Raw genomic sequence first — 22,301 nt, forward strand, 5'->3', positions numbered from 1 at the left:
ATGATCTAATAGGTCCCTTCCAACCCTAACAACTATGAAAGTGTTGATTCCCCAATGCTTCCACCTGAACCAGTTGTGACCAGGTGAAATACATGGTTCAATTCTGTAAAGTACCATGCATAGTACTGCCAATTCTACCATGGGCTCATGGAGCATGAATGAATGGAACATGGGGCTATACCTGTTTTGCAGGCACTAGCCAGCCTGTTAACAGTTGAAAATGTGCACATTGACCTACAATACATTGCAGAGAACTGCAGACACCTGGTGACAGTACTGGATGTTTTACAGTACCAAAAACACCAAATACACAAAGTGTACAGTGTTGTCCTGGATTTAATTTCATGGTTGGAGCACCTTGCATCATCACCTGATAATGTAAATGGATCTGCAGCTGCTCGAAGTGCTACTGAAAAAATGACACAGTAGAACGTAAAAAATAAACAACCAGCAATTGATTTTCTCCATGCTGTTCATGCAGTCGATTCTAAACAAATAGGTGCTGTTTGTACAGATTATGAAACTGTGAAACTACAATTAAAGCTGTCTGATGAATGAAATATGAAATGACCAGTGTATTTAAAGTTTGCCAAAGATGCGTCTGGAGACGTTGAGGATCCCATTCACTTCTGGATGGCTGTTGAAGATCACGTTCCCAACCTGGCAAAACACACAATGGTTCTCCTCCAACTGACTGTAAATTCAGCTGACGTGGAAAGAAGTTTCATCAAACTTTTGGTTCTTTTCTGTGCTCAGCGCCAACATCTGAAAGACAAAAATGTAGCTGGAATGCTGCAACTCTATTTTAACAACCAGGACTAACTCAGAAAGTGAGTAATGTTAATATAAAAGCAATTTCGCTTTATTTTTGTGCATTTAAAAAAACATTTTTTGAAAATATAGAATACAGACATAGAAGTATTTGGTATCTGTAAGAAATACAAAAGGAAATTCTATACATTTTGTTTTATTGTGATGATTGATCACAATGGTAGGCTTCAAACTTGCTTAAAAATGTAAATACATCAATAAAACATTGTGTTCAACCGATACCTATATCTACATCTACATAGATATAGATATCTAGATATAGTGACTAGTGAAACTAAAGTTCAGTATTTCATTTTAATCACAGAAAAACACAGATTTTTGTTTTTTAACAGGGAATTTTGTGGTTTTTATCATGGAAAACTATGATCCCTGCTAATTACTTGGGCTCAACCATTCTCCACAACAAACCCACCTCAGTTCTTCTCTGCCAGTTCCAAGACTATTCCAGCAATATATCTGTGGATGCTTCTTTGTTACAGAGGAACAGAACTAATTTAGTAACTCTTCTGAATCTAAGCAAAATGGTCTACTCAACCCCAAATGGACTCTTTTTTCATAAGAAAAATTGCAATAAGAACAGCTCTCCCCACAAACTATAGTTGAACAGGCAGTATCAGCAGTCCCGCAGATGCATTTTTCCTGAAGCTTAGTTTCCCTCTTGTGTATGCCTTTCACCCAATGCTAGCTTTAAAAATCAGGGTTTTAAAGAAGGGTTGGAAGGGGGAAGTGCACAGGAGGAAGAAGCACAAGGGACTGTGTGGGTAAAGATGAAGTCCTGAATGAAAACTCTAGACAAAGGAAACGAGATTTGTTAAAAGTGGGAAACCTCTCTCTGAGGCCCTATCCCCTCTCCCCTACACACACATGTGCACATCCACATGCTCATAATGGAGTTTTATTATGATTTCCCTTTATGGAAGCTACATGAAATGTTTTTCATTTGACAGTCTCTACTTGTCATCCTATTGGCACAGGCTTGTGTTCTACTCTCCAGAGTGGCATTTATTTTTTGGAAACTTCCCTATCACAGGGTGGTAATAAATAATAATGTCTGCTGCAGGAGATCCAGGATTAAGGACCTGCCAATAATGGAAGTAAGCAAGGATGCAGACATGGGACCCAAATCAAAATCCCAGGTCTAAACATCCCTAACTGAAGAGATGACAGGGACCCAATGTAGGAAGGCAAGGCCGGGGTAGGGGTGGCAGGAGAAGGATCTAAACCAAAAGCCAGGATTCAAATACTCCAAGGCTTGAGAGAACAGAGGGGTTGAAAGGTGGTTCCAGGCTTGATGACTTGATCCCATCTCTGTGTGTATTTCAGCTGGACCCATGACTGAACGCTCTGTACTAAGTGGTAACAGAGCTGTCTTCCACCGTTCTGCGTCTGGTTTGAGAATAAGAGAATTCATTGTTGCAGTCTCGATCGCTAAATATTAAATGCAGATTGAGCTAGTAAATTTTCAGGGTCTGATTTTGAGCAATATGGGAGGTATCTGAATCCAGCAGTGAGTGAGGCCTGAGGCTCCTGCAGTTAAACCTAAGTTGTACCTCTGCCTAGCATATATTTCCATATTCTGTACAAAACAATCCCTTCTTCTCTACAATCTCCTTCCTTCTGAGGACAGGTTCTTAGCAAGCCCCCTCCCCTCAGCCAAGGTTTCAGATTCCTTTATTTTCTTTCTCCCTGTTGATTTTGTTTGTTTTGGTCCTATTGTATTTTTCCACTGCCCATTGTTTTGCCTTTTTCTTTGTCTTAGGGAAAGAAAGAAGAGAGAGAGAGAGAGACAGAGAGAGAGAATCAGAGATCAGCTAAGCTACCATGCTCTTTCCATCACTGGTGAGTGATGGCATGTCTACCCTATCACAAAACTGATTGAAGAGTACAACTGAGAAGCTTGCACCTCATTCACTTCCCTCCATGAATGCTAAAAGCCCACAGTTAGGCAGCATAGATATTTTGCAGCAGCCCTTTCCAGGATTTGGCATGCATGGAGCAGGAGTGAGCGAGTGTGGCATGTTTCTCCCAAGCTAAGCACAGATACAGTGTAAACAAGCTCAAGCTGACTCGAGCAGTGTGGGAAATGTCCAGAATTAAAATCAGTGATTTGGCAGACATCATAAAATTGCTGAGAACCCAAGGCCTCATCTTAATTCCATGTCAGTAGCAGAGACTCATCCTATTTCAGATGATATGTGAGAAAGAAAAAATAAATATCTTAAGACCCAAATTCTGCCCAGTTGTACCTGTCCAATGTCATTGTTCCTATTTTGGTCTTCATTTGCAGATGGGGTCTACCAGGTCCAAATTCTGCACTCTATCTAGTCTGTTAACCACATGTTGGACTGGTGAAATTCCGAAGACACAAGATGTTCAAAGATAAAAGATAAAATATTCATCTTTAGTCTTAAAATAAACCCTTTAATACTTAAACTGAGGTGTGCATGCAAAGTGGGACTTTTAACACAACTCAAAGCCTCAATATAAGAGGAGCTAAAGTAATTTAAGGTCATTTTTGTGCTTTCCTCTCTTGTTCTGGTGTCTCAAAAAGTACTGGAATTATAGGCATGTACCCTGAGTTCCCTATAGTCCACAGCGTTACATGGAAATTCACTGCACTACCACGCTTCCTGATCCCAGCTCCAATCCAACAGGCTCCTTTTGTCAGAGTTTGTGATGCTGTCCTCCAGAAACAGCCTTAGAGTTAATTTCCATGGTGCCTGTACCAGAGAAATACAGGGTTTGTAAATACAGGGGCACAGCTCCAGCCTGCAAGAGCTGATTGCAAAAAGGGTGGGAAACCCCCAGCCCCGGCGGCAACAGCACAGTGTGGGGTGGTGGTGGGGATGGCTGCATGCCACCTGGCCACCACCATGCTGCTGCTGCCACCCAGCAACTGGCCACATAGCTCCGGGCATGGCTCCACAGCTGCAGTGAGAGGTTTTATAGGCAGTGGCCATCACTGCCATCATGGCGGTCCAGGTAAGCAGCCCCCCTGCCCCCATCCCTCACTGTGGCTACAGAGCTGGCCACGGAGCTATGCTCCGGCCACATGCCAGCCTCCCTCTCCTGCTCACCTTGGCAGGCGGCCACGTGGCATGTGTGCAGCCTGCACATGGCGGGCACCACCAAACTGCACCCTGCATTGCTTGCCCACAAAGCCCCCCTGCAGAGGAGCACCCCTGCCCTCACCCCCTGGCCCTGCTCCCAGCTGCAACATGCCGCCTTGGGCTGGCAGCCCCCCCCTACTCCCTCAGCCCCCAACCATCTTCCCCAGCCCTGCCCCACAGCCCCCAAGCCCCACTTACCTCTAGGATCCAGGAAGGAAGGGCATGGCTCCACACTGGCAGCATTTGCCCACAAAGCCCCCCCAGCCTGCATGCAAAGCTGCCACCACCCTGCACCACCGCAGAACCATGCAGCTGGTTGCAAGGTATGCCATTGCATGCAAGTCCCCTATTTCACCCCCCCCACCCGGGTGGCACATATATGGCCCACACACAGTGGTTGCTACCGCACTGCTGCTGCCGTGCCCTGCACCGCTTGCCCACAAAGTCGTGCAGGTGGCCGTCGGATGGCAGCACAGGGTGCAGTGGCAGAGTTGCGATGGCAGCCTCCATGTGCGAACCTCCTGTTAGGTTGGCTGGCATGTGTGTGGCCCACAGTGACACCCTTGCCCTCACCCCCTGGCCCCACTCCTGGAGTGGGCACAGGGGCACACTCCCCCCCCTTCTTGATCTACCCCCCAGCACCTTCCCTTTCCCTCACCCTGCCTCGCCCCTTCCCCCACACACACTTACTTGATGGGGTGGGGGTCAGTGTCTGTGTCTGCATGTTTGTGTCTGGGGGACTGTTGCAAGGGGCATCAGGAGGGCTGTTGAGACTGTTGTGGTGAGTGCAGGGCGCCAGCAGCACTGGGAGGGGCTGTGAGGGGCCTTCACTTTTTATCACTGATTTTGGGTTTTTAATCAGAGAATTGGCAGTTTTTAATCAGAGAAAAACAGGATCCCTGGTGATGAGGCTCTGTGATGATGCAAATTATCTCAAACAAAGGCTGGAGCAGGATCTAAGGTTTCAAGTGGTCAATCTTTCTTCCTCCTTGTAAAATTATAAACGTGTCATTTAAAAAAAAATCGGCTAAAATTTGATATATTCCATATGTCAGGTATCCAGGTTATAGCCATATTGGTCTAGAGGCAAAAGCAATGAGGGCTCATGGTAGAGGTGATATCTTTTATTAGACCAACTAGATTTTTACAAAAAATTCTTTAATTGCAAGCTTTTGGGTACAAATACCCTTCTTCAGGCATAGGAGAAAAGACTGTAAAAGTTCTCCTGGGTAGAAATGAAAGCTCATATTTCATAGGAGAAGTGAAGGTGTGGTAAAATCTCCTGTTTGGAACAGTTTATTTTATGTGCAGATTAGGCTCAGAGAAAGGTTGTGTTTTGTTAAAGACACAACAGACTTTCTATGAAAACTTAAAAACATAGACCACCTTCCCAGCAATACCCTCCTAGGGTGCATCGACACATGCAAGCATGTGCACTTGCAGCAGCTCAAATAGAAGCAGTGCAAATTTAAGCCAGGGCTTTTTGCCTCAGTGCACGTGCTTGGACATGCACTTTGCTGTGGAGCAAATTGTGCTACTTGGGGCAAAATAACCCTGCCTGGCTCCTCCCAGATCTGCAGCCAGGGGGAGCTAGAGCCCAGGGCCAGCACCTGTGCTGTCTCCAGCAGTATAAAAAGCTGCCCTATTCTGGCCCCAGCAGTATAAAAAGCTGCCCTGGCAAGTAGCTCAGGGCTACTAGCTCTCAGGAGCTTCTGGGACCAATATTGAAAATCCTCAAACAATTGCAACCCATACTCGAAGAAGACCCAATTCTTAAAGAGATCTTTCCAGAACCATTCATCCTAGCCTTTAACCAAGCACTGTACCTCATGAATCTCATCACCAAAAGCAAGCTTCCTATGGCCCAAAGCACACCAAATGGATCCAGACCATGCTGGGACAAGAAATGTAAAATCTGCCAACACATCACCACCCCCACTATTACTACCCCCCACAACAGAACCATCACCATTCCTGGATCTTACACCTGCACCTCCAGAAATGTTATCTCTCTTACCCAGTGCACTAAATGCCCTGATGGAAAATATGTAGGAAAAACCAAACAACAACCATGTACCAGAATGAATGCACACCAAAAATCTATCAAAGTTAAAAATACCCAAATACCTGTGGGTGCACATTTCTCTCTCCAATCAACCACTCTCTCTCCAGTCTCTAGGTTCTAATCCTAAAAGAGAGTTTAAAAAACACCTTTCATAGATGAACCTATGAACTTCACTTCATAAATCTACTGTATACAAAAAATCATGGACTAAATATAGACATTGGATTTATGGCATATTATAACCTGCCTGACATCTGATAATCCCAGGCAACCTCTCCACATGTTACCAGCTACATTCTGTCACCAGGTCAACACTCCCCCCTACACCCCCCACTCCCTTGCACATACCTGTCTCACACCTAATGTCTCCCATGGCCTCTGGTCCTCACTGCCATGTATCTGCATTTCCACAGACCTGAATTGTAATATAATAAAGAGCTTAGTCTGTCTGTCTGTCCGTAATGCTCTTGGAGCATGCCAACTGGTTACTGAAACAACCAATCAGAGTGCTCCAAGAGTATTACGGACAGGATGCGGTGGCACGGCAGAGCACCACCATGGCACTGGGGGCAAAGGGGCACCCCCCTCTGCTACTTGGAGGCAGTGGATCAGGGATGGAACAGTGGGGATGAGGCCAGTACCACTTGGTCTTGCCTCCCACCAGCCCTGCTCCTCAGAGGCAGCATAGCACCGCCGTGACAGCGGGAACAGAGTTCCCTCCCCCCGCACACTCCCTGGAGGCAGCGGTGGTGTGGGGTTCTGGCAGAAGGTGCGGGGGGGAAACAGCGGGCAAGCTTCCCCCCCCCCCCACACACACACTCCTGGGAGGCAGTGGCGGCACGGGGGGTGCAGTTAGGGTTAGCAAGCTTTCCCTGCTCTGTCCCACCTCCCCCCCACTCCATCATTCTTGACAAGCAATTCACTAAATTCACTAGTTTTACATATTGGCTTCTATTCCATCCAGGAGAACACAGAATGACAGCAGACTCTCCCTATGCATGAATATGGGCGTTTGTGCCTGAAAGCTTGCAAAGAATAATTTTTCCAACTATTTATTTGGTCTAATAAAAAATATCACATTTACCCAAAGAACCATGTTATCTGTTAGAGGCTTTTAAGACTTTAGTATTTAGTATATTTAAAATTAGTCTCTTTATTTCAATTATTAAAAATTCCTTCATGAACAACGTTAGATAATTTGGTTTAAAATGCTTTACCTAAGTTGTCTTGTCATTTGTGTACCACTTGTATTTCAATATTAATCTCACTTTTAAAATGTATTGAAATGTATCCTCTTGAGTACTTGGCTCTGGTGGGACAGGCATCCCAATCCTTCCTTAGTCCCCAGAACACCTCTGGGAGTCAACAATAAGTAATCTTTATTTTTCTTGTACTTCTTGTATCAGAAAAGCATACACGTGTTTTCCTCATAACTTCTGCCAAAGTTAATAAAAACACTGCAGAACAATACATCATCTGTGCCTATGTAACTGAAGCTCTAGGTTGCTTAAAACATCAACTAAAGATGAGGATTGGCTACTAATCCAAGCAGAATGTAAGGGATTAATGAATTACCAAACCACAGATTTTTTTCACTGAAAATCTGCATAAAGTGCATTCCATACTGCTTCTGAAGTAATCCCATGGAAACTATGAAAGACACTGTAAATACTGCAAGATTCTTTCATAAATCAATCTATACAACTCCTGTTTGTTTCTGTGGGTGCATCTACAAGTGTTATTAATGCGGTGCAATAAACTCTGGCAAGTTTGCACTGGAATTTATTGCTCCTGGGCACAGCATTTACACGTGCGTCCCGGACCGCAGCACACTGAGCCAGAGCTGAAGAGCCCCAGCTGGCAAAGGACCTGGGGGCATCAGCCTGCCAGCCCAGAGCTGCTCCTCCCCCAGCTCAGTGTGCTACAGAGGGACTGGCTGGGATTTGAGGGTGCTCCAGTGTGGGGCTAGCCAGCAGGCAGCCCCTGCACTGAAACACCCTCATGCCCCAGCCAGCCCCCTCAGCATCTACATGTGCATTGAGGTGCACTAAATAACGCTGTCATACGATAGTATTTGGGTTGACAAGTATTATCGTACAGTGGTGTTTATTAGTTTACTGCACCCTAATAGGGCCCCACATGCAGACGCTGAGACTTTACTGCTAATTAGGCAACTACAGGAAATGTCTCATGCAGATGCGCCCAGAAAGGATTGTTTGGTGCATTTCTAAATTTGACACATATAAAGGTTGGCACATTATCCTGCACAGTTCTGAGAGAGAGAAAGGAAAGAAACTGTGCCTCAGAAGGCAGGATATCCTCAGTTTTTTTCTTGTGTCTAGTGAAGGCCAATATCAGACTGCTCACCCCATCCCTTGAACTGGTTCGGCTGTGGTACATGGAAGACTGGGGAGCCAACTGAAACATGGTTAATAGAAAAGTAGTAATCCTTTGTTCCAGCATACCTGGAACTAAGATCCCAGGTGGCAATACAGGGAGATGCCAGACATTTTTAAGAAATCATAGAATCATAGAAGCAGGGTCAGAAGGGACCTTGCAGATCTTCAGGTCCGACCCCCTGCCCTGGGCAGGAAGAAAACTGGGCTCAAATGACCCCAGCCAGGTAGGCATCAAGCCACTTCTTAAAGACCCCCAGGGTAGGAGCCCGCACCACTTCCCTTGCAAGTTGGTTCCAGATCCTAGCTGCCCTAACTGTGAAGTAGTTCTTATGGATGTCTAATCTAAACCTACTCTCCAACAACTTGTGGCCGTTATTCCTTGTTATCCCCATATTCACATGGTCCAAACCCGGAATATTTTTTTACTGGGAATGTTTGTCAGAATTCTCAGTAATGCATTTAAAAAATCTACGGTAAGCCAGCAAGAACTGCAAATATTGTGCTATCAACAGAGAAAAATAATGCATATTACCAAAGTATCTCCCTCATCCCCCGGTTCTAGTTCTTTCTTGATCCATCTTTTATTTTTCAAATGTGCAGATTTATGCCATTTTACCCACTTCTGTTGTGCTAACCTTTCTTCCCACAAATCACATCTACTCAGTGGATGGCAGGAGAATATTGCTCTTTGCATTCAAAGCCGATGCAAACCTGAGGGATGACAAATGAAAGATCCAAATATAATACTGAATATAATGACTTGGCAGTATTTTGGTTCCACAGTGAAGTATCTGGCAGCCTTAGAGGATGGTACAGTGGATATAAATTGGTACTACAAAGCCGTTGTAGACAAAAAGAAGTGTCAAAAGCTATATTGGATACATTTAATATGGATGAAAGCATAGGAATGAGATCATTGAAGTAACTATGATAGTGCTGCTGATAGCCTATGAAAATGTTCTGAACCATAAGCAAATTCAAGATTATTCATGAAATTCAAGTATGCATTTCATAATAATGCAGGGCCTCTGCTATTCCCGATAAACATGACATCTGAATGCTTATTAAGCATTACAGGATGCTTCATTTCCACTCTTAGTCTTTTTCAGGACCCGGGTATTCGCATCTCTACCTTCCACTCCATATAATACATTGCATCTAATATCCTCTTTACACCAGATTGGTTTGATCACATTACTTCTAACTTTCAGTCCCTCTACTGGTTTCCTGTCATTATGTATATACCATATTCTCAAATTCAAACTTTTTGTAATCTGTGCCTCCACACTTAGCCAAAATCCATTTCTATTCCAGCATTATAACCATCCTTATCCACGCAGTCATCAGCTTTAACACAATTGTATCTTCTTGCTCAGCAGCCCCAGCATGGCCTGAATTCATTTGATATAATAGGCTTCCTACAGCTATTGTTCTTTTCCATTTGATAACAAATTCAGGAAGACAATTCTATATTGTTTCATATGTGGAAGATTTTTCTTCTATTTATGAGGTTTGGATTTCTAAAAATTAAATAAGAGCTTAAATTATGCAGAAAGTGAGAGGCTAAAAAGTCACCTTCTAAGTCAGGGTTGGGTAAAATACAGCCTGTGGGCTGAATCTGACTGACCCAGCCATTTGATCTGGCCCTTGGGGCCCCTAAAAATTTTAGAAAATTATTTTTATCTGCACATGGCTGCTTGTCAAAGAAGACAAGGTGCCAGTGGGGAGCCAGCAGCAGGACCCAGCAACTGATCAGCAAGGTCCTCCCAGCTCCGCACTGCCCCCCAACCTCAGGACCCAGCCCCAGCCCCCATCCAGAAGCCTCTGCAGCTTCTGGCCTGGAGACCCTTTGGCTGTTCCCCGCCCCTCCCTCTGTCCAAGTGCAAAATCAGAAAAGATTGGACAGAGGGAGGGGGGAAACTAAAATGATCAGCCCACGCAGCTGCAAACCACGTGGTGCTGGCCAGGGCTGCCTAGAATCAGAGCAGCCAGCAGGCAGGGCAGGGGCCAGCAGGGAGAGTGGTGGTGGCAGTGTGCAATGGGAAGTGGCAGCGGGCATAGGGAGCAGCAGGGGCGGGGGGGTGGCAGCAGGAAGCAGCAGGTGTGGGCATGGGAAGCAGCAGAGGCAGTCCTAACACGGAGCCACCTCAGCCCTGCTGCATGCCCAAGGGGAGGCAGGATGCACCACAGCCAGGTGGTGCAGTGATCTGCTCTGACTGAGGCTGAGTCTGGAGTGGATGTGGCATAGGGATGGGCTGTGTGCTGCTGGTGGTAGTGGGAAGGCGCCACAGGACTGCAGGCTGTCATGGGGCAGGGTCGGGTGCTCAGAGGGGCACATGGGGGGGACTCCCATGCACACCCCACCAACTGACAAACCCTCCCTCACAAACCCCACAACCACACTCACCCCCCTACACGTAATCACACACCACACCCACACCCTCCCCTATCTTCCCCCACAAACCCCACACCCTCCCCCACTCATACTCCCCCCGCATGCACACACCCATGTGCTTCTGGGGGGAGCCCAGCTCACTGCTACATGCACACACCTTACCACAAATACACACACACACACACACACACACACACTCATATGCCCTACCCACCCACACACGCTCCCAGTTACCCTCCCCCTCCATGCACCCAACAACCCCATACCCAGCCACATACACCCACACATCCCCACAAACACTTCCCCCAAAAACCCCATATACTCACCCACCCACATCCACACACACTGCCACAACCTCCCCCACACCTGACATACCCATAGATTTGTAGATGTTAGGGTCGGAAGGGACCTCAATAGATCATCAAGTCCGACCCCCTGCATAGGCAGGAAAGAGTGCTGGGTCTAGATGACCCCAGCTAGATGCATATCCAACCTCCTCTTGAAGACCCCCAGGGTAGGGGAGAGCACCACCTCCCTTGGGAGCCCATTCCAGACCTTGGCCACTCGAACTGTGAAGAAGTTCTTCCTAATGTCTACTCTAAATCTGCTCTCTGCTAGCTTGTGGCCATTATTTCTTGTAACCCCCGGGGTGCCTTGGTGAATAAAACCTCACCAATTCCCTTCTGTGCCCCCGTGATGAACTTATAGGCAGCCACAAGGTTGCCTCTCAACCTTCTCTTGCAGAGGCTGAAAAGGTCCAGGTTCTCTAGTCTCTCCTCATAGGGCTTGGCCTGCAAGTCCTTAACCATACGAGTGGCCCTTCTCTGGACCCTCTCCAGGTTATCCACATCCCTCTTGAAGTGTGGTGCCCAGAATTGCACGCAGTACTCCAACTGCGGTCTGACCAGCACCTGATAGAGGGGAAGTATCACCTCTTTGAATCTATTCGTCATGCATCTGCTGATGCACGATAAAGTGCCATTAGCTTTTCTAATGGCTTCGTCACACTGTCGACTCATGTTCATCTTGGAGTCCACTAGGACTCCAAGATCCCTTTCCAATTCCGTGCCACCCAGCAGGTCATTCCCTAGGCAGTAGGTATGCTGGACATTTTTCCTCCCTAGGTGCAGCACTTTGCATTTCTCCTTGTTGAATTGCATTCTGTTGTTTTCTGCCCACTTGTCCAACTTATCCAGGTCTGCTTGCAGCTGCTCCCTGCCCTCCTGCGTGTCCACTTCTCCCCACAGTTTTGTGTCATCCGCAAACTTGGACAGAGTACACTTCACTCCCTCATCCAAGTCACTGATGAAGACATTAAAGAGTATCGGTCCAAGGACTGAGCCCTGCGGGACCCCACTGCCCACACCCTTCCCAGTCAATACCGACCCATCCACTACGACTCTCTGGGTGCAACCCTCTAGCCAATTCGCCACCCACCAGACTGTGTAGTCATCCAAGCCACAGCCTCTTAACTTGTTCACCAGTATGGGGTGGGATACCGTATCAAAGGCCTTCCTGAAGTCTAAGTATATGACATCCACCCCTCCTCCTGTGTCCAGGTATTTCGTAACCTGGTCATAAAAAGAGACTAGATTAGTCAGGCATGATCTGCCTGCTACGAACCCGTGCTGGTTTCCCCTTAGCATAATTTGTCCTGCCGGGCTCTCGCACATGTGCGAAACATATATCCATATACACACACTCCCAGCCCCCCACAAACTGTGGGTATACCCACCCCTCCATACTCGTCTACAATATACTAGAATAAGACTTTGTTTTGGGCTATTATGCAGCCACTTCTATATATACCACACAAACACACATAAATGAGGAGAAACATATTTTTTTAAATAAAATTAAAATATATTATTGTCAATGTTTGATTTTTAGTATACAATTCATTTTTTTTCCACTTCTAAGATGGCAAACCCCCTTCCCAAAAGGAGTACTTTTGGGGACAAGGGGAGGGACTTCCAGTGGCAAAGTTCAGGGGTTCCAGTCCCAAGATAGCATGCTATCAGGGAGCACCTGTCAGGGGGCAGAGCTACCCTTGCAGCCTCAACAGCTCACCAAAACTCATTAAGCAGCCCTCCACCCAAAATATTTGCCGCCTCTGTTCTAAATCTACATATTACTTAGGGTTCACAAATTCTGTACCAACTCTCTAGCATGTAGGTAGGTGAGTACCAATGCAGTAAGGGAAAATTTCATTAGATACCAAAGCCAAAAGCTATAGGTATTATTGAGTTAAAATTGTAACATATTGATGTTGGCTCCCTATGAATACCAATTACAAATACCATATACATTTTCAAACAACATATGTGTGAAGTATCTATGACATCCTACATTTTGTCAGAGGGATTTACATACATACATACAGGACCATCCCCCATCTCTGATTTTCTTCAAGTTATCCCCTCAAAAAATAAGTATCACTTTCACATCCTTCTCAAAATTGCTCTCTCTTGATTCCCTCCTGAGAGAATGCAAGGAATCTTCCTGTTAAGAAACTGAAATTGTACGTTCCTGAGGTAATGGTCCCCTTGGTGTTATACATGCAATTTAAATCATTCCATCCTTTTGTTCCAAAGCATAGTAATATAGATATGAAGGCATTAGTACAAAGCTATCTTAATCAGCACCAAAATTCTGGGATCAATGCTTTACCTACATGTGACGTTCCTGAGCTAGAATGCCTATAGCTCCCAATAGGAGTCAGGTACCCAAAACTTTTAAAAAGTATGACCAAGTTAGAAATATATTACATTTCTGCACTGGTATTTTAAATACAAGGAGACTATCTTTTTAGCAATATCCTTGTCTTTTACAAGATTTTTTCTCTTCTACTTAGTTCTTAGTGCCTACATTTCTATTGTAACTTTAGTTTCTCCCTTTCCCCAATATACATTGAGAGCTGATCATTTGTCCTACTTCATGATGAGTGATGTGTCTAACTCTAGTTATTGTTCAGAGTAATTGTGTGTACAAAATACTATACCACAAAGGAAATGTAATTCTTCTTCAGTGGTGAAAAGATAGTGCTGGTATACCACAGCCTATGATTTGCTAAGTTCTGGAAATCATAAGGCTATTGTAACTCTAGTAAGCTCAAAGGACAAATGTTGGGCTCAACAACAACCACATTTAACTTCAGTGCAAATCCACAGAGATCATGCACTTGTACTGAGTGGGATTGTTTGAGGTGTAACACAGCAAGGCAGCAGTTGGTCCAATATCCAAAATATGACAACCTGACATATACTGTGGGTAATAGCTCCTATTATTTAGCAAAATGTAAAAAAATCATAACCATATACTTATCACTTGATTCATTGGTATCAAATCCCATTTAGAATGGAAAGAACCTATACAAACCTTGAACACTAACACAGCCACTGAGTCCTCTAATTTAAATAAACCTGCACCTTTTGTAATGTTTAAATCACTAGTATGAACACATGGTAAAAATAAATACAGACAAAGACTGCAATAATTTTTTCCAAGTGCAAATTTTGGAATCATATAAATCGCTGTGGTTTTCAGGAAGACAAATGGCCTTGAAAATGAAAAATAGATTAGTTCTCTGACTAACTGGAGTCAGAGATTGAAGGTCAGTCTCGGTTCTGCAGTTGACCCTGGTGACCAGTAAAAGTCCAGCTTAGCTCATGGTACAACGTTCTGACTTTCAAAGTTGTTTACAGTAAAGGAACACTGAAAGTGTACATTAGAAAACTTCCTCTAACAAATATAAAACACATGCCAGTTCACAGGCGAGTAATAAACTTATAAGGGGCCATGTTGATAGTTTCAAAGCCTTTTGGTGAGACCCTACTACTTAAGTTTGGAAATATTATAATAAACATGACTGCTTTTAAAGCTTGCTGCCTGTCCTAAGATGACTGAAAAATGTATCAACATCAAATAGAGGGCTCTTTCCTCAACCTTTTTTCTTTGGAAGCGTGAAAATGTTAAAGCACGCAGTACCTCTGATATAAATCAGATGTAGAGACCAGAAGAATTGCACTGGCGCAAAATGGGTATGAGCCAATTGAGAATCAGTTTCTAACACAGAGAACAATTTCTTCCATGAGCTTGGTTCTGTAATGGCTGATGTATTCATCATGTGGTTCAAAGTACTTTGCTGTCTTCAAAAGTGTTAAAATTGTTTATAAAACACATCTGTTGCCCTGTATCATGTAATCATTAAACATAAACTCTGGTTATAAACCACAACACATAGAACAGGTTATAAAATTTCTCAAAGCTCTGATGAGCGTGAAACTTTGCAATTAGAAAAGAGAAAAAGCAAGGCTTTTCTTCTACAAATACTATTCTTGTGAAAAGTAAAACCGGTTTCCACACATAGATGAGTACAGTACTTCCCAGTGGACAAATGTGGCCTAAGGCCTACTTCAACCCAGACCTACAAGCTTTTGTGAAGAGGTTATAAGAAGTCACTTGAAGGAAAAAGGACCCTCTAACCCAGTCCAGGAACTTAACACAAGGTCAAAAGTAGTAGCTAGATCTTCTATACATCTTCTGCCCCATGAATCTGAATAGCACCTGGGCATTGGCCTGGGAGGTGAGAGGGTACGAATTCAAGGATATTTGTGGCCTCCTCTTTTTTCTTTCTTTTTTTTTTTTGAGCAACAAAAATTATTAGAGATCTAGGAGGCGTGACATATGAGAAAAGGCTGAAAGATCTTAAGTTATTTAGTCTGTATAAGAGAAGACTAAGGGGGGATTTAACAAAAACCTGAAAGAAGATTATAGAGAGGATGGAGATGGGTTTTTCTTTGTGGCTATAGTGGGCAGGATTAGGAGCAATGGCCTCAAGCTGTAGCAGAGGATATTTAGGTTGGAAATTAGGAGGAATTTCCTGACTATGAGGTGGTCAAGCATTGGCATAGGCTACCTACAGAAACTGTCAAGCAGGTGAGACAGACATTTGGCTGGGAAGGTTTAGTCAGAGGTCATTCTGTCTTGAGCAAGGGGACTAGATGACAGTGTGGGGCCCCTCCAGCCCTACTTTTCCTATGATCCTATGTATCCACATAGGATCCTGACCTACCTGCTACTCCACTTGCTTCTCCACAGTTTAGATATTTAAACACTTCCACTGCCTTCCATCCCCTTCTCGCATGACCTCTCTGCAGCCTCTTCTCAAACAGGTAGAAAAAGAAAAGCATGACATCTATGTCTTTACTTGCCTGTGAAATGAGAGGAAACATTTGGTTCTTAGTCTGTTTTTAAGATCAATTTTAGAAGCACTTTTACAACTTATTAGTCCCAATATTTTCACACACAATTAGGCTCATTTTCTGATCTCACCTTTATTTGATTCTTTTAGGTCTGTATATTTTCTTTTATGATTTTCATCATATCATGGAAACAGTCTTCCAGAAATTTATTCTCAAGTGCTGCGAGTCAGGTTTTTTCCATGACTAATACATTCCCTGTCTGTTTAATCTATTTTAATTACATTGATGCAATTATTTTTCCCTTTCCCTTGTAGAACATGCTGCTACCAGTGATTCATTGAGCACTTCAGTCCTTGCTTTCCTTTTATTTTTGAATGTCAGATGCCTGAACATTTTTCCCTTACTGTCTGACTACAGGGTAATGAAGGCTTCCACCTCTGCTAAGATCCCTGGTAGTTTACTCAGCCCAAACAAAATCACAAAAAATCTTAAAAGAATGTTTTTGGCATAAAATAAAGTTATTCATCAGGCCTTTCCTTGAGTAGGAGACTGATCCTACAATTGTAGATCTGTTATGAGTAGCAAATAGGAAAGAACCCTCAAATGATCCCAGAGCTATTGGTACACCCTGCCCATTGACACAAAAGTCTCCAGAAAAGCCTCAGGCTTGTCTTCTGATCCCATCTTCATGAGGGTCCCACCCCCTTCCACTTTCTTTGGGTTGAGCTAGGGTAGTAGCATCTACCTGCACACTGGTCGCCTCTAGTCCAGTAGCCAGAACATGGAGTGTTGCAGCTCCTCCTGCACCTCTACTGTACCTGCTGTTACTGAAGGTGGAGCTTCTGGAACAATTATTGCTGCTGCCGATGCAGCCCCTCCAACCATTTTAGCATGGCCTCGGTATCCATTCTAGTTGCAGGTGACTATCATCTGTGAGCATGTTACCTAGCCTTCTGGCTTCTGCATGTGGGCTCTTGCTCTTTAAAGAGCATCTCAGCCAGTCTTCTCAGGTAACACAATCTGTAGGCAAGAAACAAGCCAACAAATAAACAAAAAAACCCTTCTGTCCTGTCCTGGGAACTCAAGAAGAACCTATTTGGCTCTGGCTCCCAGCACAGTAACTTGGACCCTTTCGTGTAGCAAGCAGTTGTAATCACAGCTTGCTTCCTTCTCTGGGATCTTTTTAAAGCTCCTAGCAGGACACCCCCTGCCTATCTAAAAACCCTGCAGCAAGGATCTCTCAACAAGGCTGACTGTTCTCTGTTACAGTTTTGAAAAGAAACTTGAAGCTCTGCTGGTTCAGCCCAGTGCTTCTTAAATCTTTCTTAAGCTGCAAAGACTCCTGTGACAAGCCTAGCCCTGCTGGGAGGTCATAAACTCCAGCAACCAGCTGGCCTGCCTCCCCCCACCCCTACCTACTCCTATCCCCAGCCCTTCTGAACTGCTACACTATATCTTGCCAATCATGGACCCAGTTATGTGGGATGTATCCTGGGCCTTAGAGTGGGGGGCTTCCTTTGGGTCACATGGTTTCCCCTTTTTATACTTGTCCAGGCCCTGACCTTCTTGGCCAGGATTTATTTTGCTCTAAGTGCTTCCTGCATCCCTAGACCCACTTAGTCCAGCTTGGGCTCTGCAGTAGCAGTGGCACAGAGATTAGGCTCCACAATGGGGCTGTGGGCCCTTCTGGTTCCCCAGCCCTAAAAGGGGTTAAATCACCTCTCTCATTGTGTGACCCATTGCCCACAAGGGATGAATCTCACAGGGTGCTTTAGGGCACCTTCAATGCAAACTCCACCTCCTCTCATAGTTGTTCTTGGTCCACTTTCAGCCAGAAATTACCACCTTTCTGGGCACTCACAAACAAGCAATCCCTAAGCAACAATCCTTTATCCCTTCTGGGCCCTGTGCAGGGAAAAGCCACAAAGAGAAACCTCCTCTCAGCCCTTGCTCACCAGGGTTTCCCTTATTGCTCCCAGGCCTCATTCCAGCCTGCCTGGGCATTCTGCCCCTTCCCCAGTCTAGGGCAAGACTACCCCTCCAGCCTGAGGGCAAGCCTATATAACCCCTGAGCCCCACTCCTTCTGGCCAGCCTGACCAATTAGCAGGTCTGAGACAAGGGAGGAAGGAGGACCTGGGCAACTATAGGCCAGTCAGTCTCACCTTCATCCTTGGCAAAGTCTTTGAAAAAATTATCAAGGCTCACATTTGTGAGAGCCCGGCAGGACAAATTATGCTGAGGGGAAATCAGCACGGGTTCGTGGCAGGCAGATCGTGCCTGACCAATCTAGTTTCTTTTTATGACCAGGTTACAAAACGCCTGGACACAGGAGGAGGGATGGATGTCGTATACTTAGACTTCAGGAAGGCCTTCGATACGGTATCCCACCCCATACTGGTGAACAAGTTAAGAGGCTGTGACTTGGATGACTACACAGTCCGGTGGGTGGCGAATTGGCTGGAGGGTCGCACCCAGAGAGTCGTGGTGGATTGGTCGGTTTCGACCTGGAAGGGTGTGGGCAGTGGGGTCCCGCAGGGTTCGGTCCTTGGACCGATACTCTTTAATGTCTTCATCAGTGACTTGGACGAGGGAGTGAAATGTACTCTGTCCAAGTTTGCAGATGACACAAAGCTATGGGGAGATGTAGACACGCCGGAGGGCAGGGAACAGCTGCAAGCAGACCTGGACAGGTTGGACAAGTGGGCAGAAAACAACAGAATGCAGTTCAACAAGGAGAAATGCAAAGTGCTGCACCTAGGGAGGAAAAATGTCCAGCACACCTACAGCCTAGGGAATGACCTGCTGGGTGGCACAGAGGTGGAAAGGGATCTTGGAGTCCTAGTGGACTCCAAGATGAACATGAGTCGGCAGTGTGACGAAACCATCAGAAAAGCCAATGGCACTTTATCGTGCATCAGCAGATGCATGACGAATAGATTCAAAGAGGTGATACTTCCCCTCTATCGGGCGCTGGTCAGACCGCAGTTGGAGTACTGAGTGCAATTCTGGGCACCGCACTTCAAGAGGGATGCGGATAACCTGGAGAGGGTCCAGGGAAGGGCCACTCGTATGGTTAAGGGCCTGCAGTCCAAGCCCTACGAGGAGAGACTAGAGAAACTGGACCTTTTCAGCCTCCGCAAGAGAAGGTTGAGAGGCAACCTTGTGGCTGCCTATAAGTTCATCACAGGGGCACAGAAGGGAATTGGTGAGTATTTATTCACCAAGGCGCCCCCGGGGGTTACAAGAAATAATGGCCACAAGCTAGCAGAGAGAAGATTTAGATTGGACATTAGGAAGAACTTCTTCACAGTTCAAGTGGCCAAGGTCTGGAACGGGCTCCCAAGGGAGGTGGTGCTCTCCCCTACCCTGGGGGTCTTCAAGAGGAGGTTAGATGAGCATCTAGCTGGGGTCATCTAGACCCAACATTCTTTCCTGCTTATGCAGGGGGTCGGACTCGATGATCTATTGAGGTCCCTTCCGATCCTAACATCTATGAATCTATGAATCTATGAATCTATAAGGGCTACTCATTAGTTCCACCCTGCCAGCTGCCTTTGTCTGGGCCACAAAACCCCTTCTCTTAAAGGGGCTTCACCAGCTCTGCTGGCTTCGTAGCCCTCCCCTAGTAACAGAGCAAGGGTTCCCTGTTATAACCCCTTCCCCAAGAACTCCACCTTCTCTAATTATAAACAGAAGATGCAGAAGGAAATTTAGGCAGACTATCTTGAGCAGACTGTGTGGCTTAATCCAGAAGGTAAGTGGGTAGCTAAATAGCAATGAAATTTAGTGCTAACATTTGCATACTAATAACACTGGAAGAAGCAGTTTAAACTATTTGTACACATGAATGCCCAGGCTTGGATTACAATAGTCACAGCCTTGTTGCAAACAGAAAGTCCCTCCAGCGTTCGCCATCAGGAACACAAAGGGGAATGCACTGGGCCATCCCTTCCCTTGCCACCAACAACCTCCATGCTAGCTGCTTTACCAGCTGACCAAGAAGAGGAAGAGAATGAGGAAAGGTGGCAAAATAGTCTGCTCCATCTAAGAATACAAGTACTTCCCTGGAACTAGGAAGTACCTAGACCTCTGCTCCAGTCCAGGCCTTCCAATATTCTCCAGAGGAGCCCTACTCGTGCAGTTGCCTCTTGCCCCCACTCTCCCTTCCTTCTGCCATACAAGCGTGGAAAACTACTAGTTGTCAAGAGAAACCTGTCCAAATCTAGATCTAAAGGGGGATCCCACCTGAACATTACCTAACTGACCATCTTGCAACTATAGAAGCCATGGTAAAATGAGTCTTTCATTACCTCCACAAGCAAAGGATGCAGGGTACCTACATGCTACTGGTTCAAGTGGAGGTGGGGTACTTTGAGGTTTTGGAAGGACTGATGAACTGCATCCATGGCATGTCACCTGTATACCTAGGAGAGGTGGAAAGTATCCAAGAGAGCCTTGCTAAATATTTGGCAGCACATCATGAATTTTACCTGCTTTATTCCAAGGTTTCTTGTACCTTCTTTTGAAGTAGCTGGTAGAGACTATAATATTGAAAAAACCTACCTCTGATTTCATCCAACACTGCAATTCCTATATCTCTAGAAAAACACAAAAAAAAATCCTTTTTATGAATTTCATAAGAATATGTTACATTTGTAAACTTAGCAGCCAGTCAGTTGTTCTGTAGCACTTGGGACTTAGCAGCCAAATTGCTTAGAGAATATTCAATAAATGGTTCTGCTTTTCCTGAGTCCCAAGAGAAAAAGGTCTAATAAGAAAGACAAATGTTTATTTTTTTTCATTTTCCTATGGCTTGCTTGAGCCCCTATTACACAAATTCAGCATTTCCCTGGAGAAGTTACAACCTTAGTGCTTGAGACACACTGATTTAGAATGGTTTTCTCAGCTAACCCAGAAAAACCCTAATGCTGTAGATTAATAGATCCCTCAGGTAATTAAAAATGAACTGCCTAGAATACAGTTTAAAATAGGATCTTTTTTTAATAATAAGGGGGGAAAGAGTATTCTGTGCTTGGCATGAAAATGGAAAAAGCATGTTGTAGCTGTATCCTAAAGTATATACCAAAGGTAATGATATCAACATTTTGCTTATATTTTATGAAAGCTGTACTCCTGTCAGCAGCTACTCTCCATTTACATTTTATTAACATTATAAAATATATTTGATTAACTACTGAAGGTACATGAGGGAAAAGCCTGTAATGTAAACAATATAAAAAGATCAACTTACACTTATTTTTGCCCAGCTGGTAAGATTGAAAGTTTTCATGGGTGAATGTCCCCAAAGAGAATGGTATCAAATAGTGATTGACTCTGAATTAAAATAAATAATTCTACTGCATTACCATCCAAAGTTTATGTGATCACAGCAAGTTACAAAAGTAGTACCAAATAAGATCGGATCATAGGAAAGTAGGGCTAGAAGGGACCTCATAAGGTCATCTAGTATAGCCCTCTTCTCAAGGCAGGATCACCCCTGACTAAACCACCCCAGGCAAGTATCTGTCTAACCTGCTTTTGAAAATGTCCAGGGATCGAGGTTCCATGACCTCTCTAGGTAATTTGTTCCAATACTTTCAATACCAGCCTCAGGGTGAGAAAGTTCTTCCAAATAGCCTATGTAAATTTCCTCTGCTCTAGTCTGAGGTCATTGCTCCTAGCCCTATCCTCTACAGCCACAGAGAATAGTTTTTGTTAATCCTCTTCAGGTGTTAAGACTTGGCAAGACTATTATCAAGTCTCCCTTCAATCTTGTCTTCTCCAGACTAAATAATTCTAGTTCTTTCAGCCATTCCTCATAAATCATGATTCCAAGGCCTCTAATCATTTTTGTTGCTTTCTACTGGTCTGTTTCTAATCTGTCCACATCTTTCTTGAAGTTTGGGGCCCTAATGTGGACACCGTACTCCAAATGAGGCCTCACCAGTGCCAAATAGAGTGGCAAATCACTTCTGTTGCTTTGCAAGTGACACTCCTGTTACTACAACCCTGTATGCAGGTGGCTTTTTTTTTCAAGACAAGCATACTGTTGGCTCAGCTTATGGTCCACTGTAACCCACAAGTTCTTCTCTGCAGTAATGCAGCCTAGCCCGTCATTCCTTTGTGCATGCAATTATTCCATCCAAAGTGTAAGACTTTGTATTTGCCCTGATTGAATTTGAATGATTTCTCCAGTTTATCCAAATCATTCTGTATCCTAGCCCTACCTTCCAGGGTGTCTGAAAATTGGTGTAATCTGCAAGCTTGCTAAGCGTTCACTCAATTCCATCCTCCAT

General features: G+C 44.8%; 1 long non-coding RNA gene across 3 annotated transcripts; it reads right to left on the reverse strand.

Annotated features, from left to right (window-relative positions):
* Positions 1 to 318: 318 nt before the first annotated feature.
* LOC132249627 (uncharacterized) lies at positions 319 to 18,797 on the reverse strand. 3 transcript variants are annotated; one of them, XR_009461140.1, is made up of 5 exons: positions 16,823 to 18,797; positions 15,875 to 16,013; positions 9,041 to 9,116; positions 3,078 to 3,551; positions 319 to 765 (listed from the first exon to the last, which is right to left on the reverse strand). It is a non-coding gene; the product is annotated as an uncharacterized LOC132249627 (long non-coding RNA). The 3 variants fall into 3 exon arrangements; XR_009461139.1 differs by having other exon boundaries at positions 3,078 to 3,176; positions 3,405 to 3,551; positions 15,875 to 18,795; XR_009461138.1 differs by having other exon boundaries at positions 15,875 to 18,795.
* Positions 18,798 to 22,301: the final 3,504 nt, after the last annotated feature.

Source organism: Alligator mississippiensis, chromosome 3, assembly GCF_030867095.1.
Source record: "Alligator mississippiensis isolate rAllMis1 chromosome 3, rAllMis1, whole genome shotgun sequence".
NCBI classification, from domain to species: domain Eukaryota; kingdom Metazoa; phylum Chordata; order Crocodylia; family Alligatoridae; genus Alligator; species Alligator mississippiensis.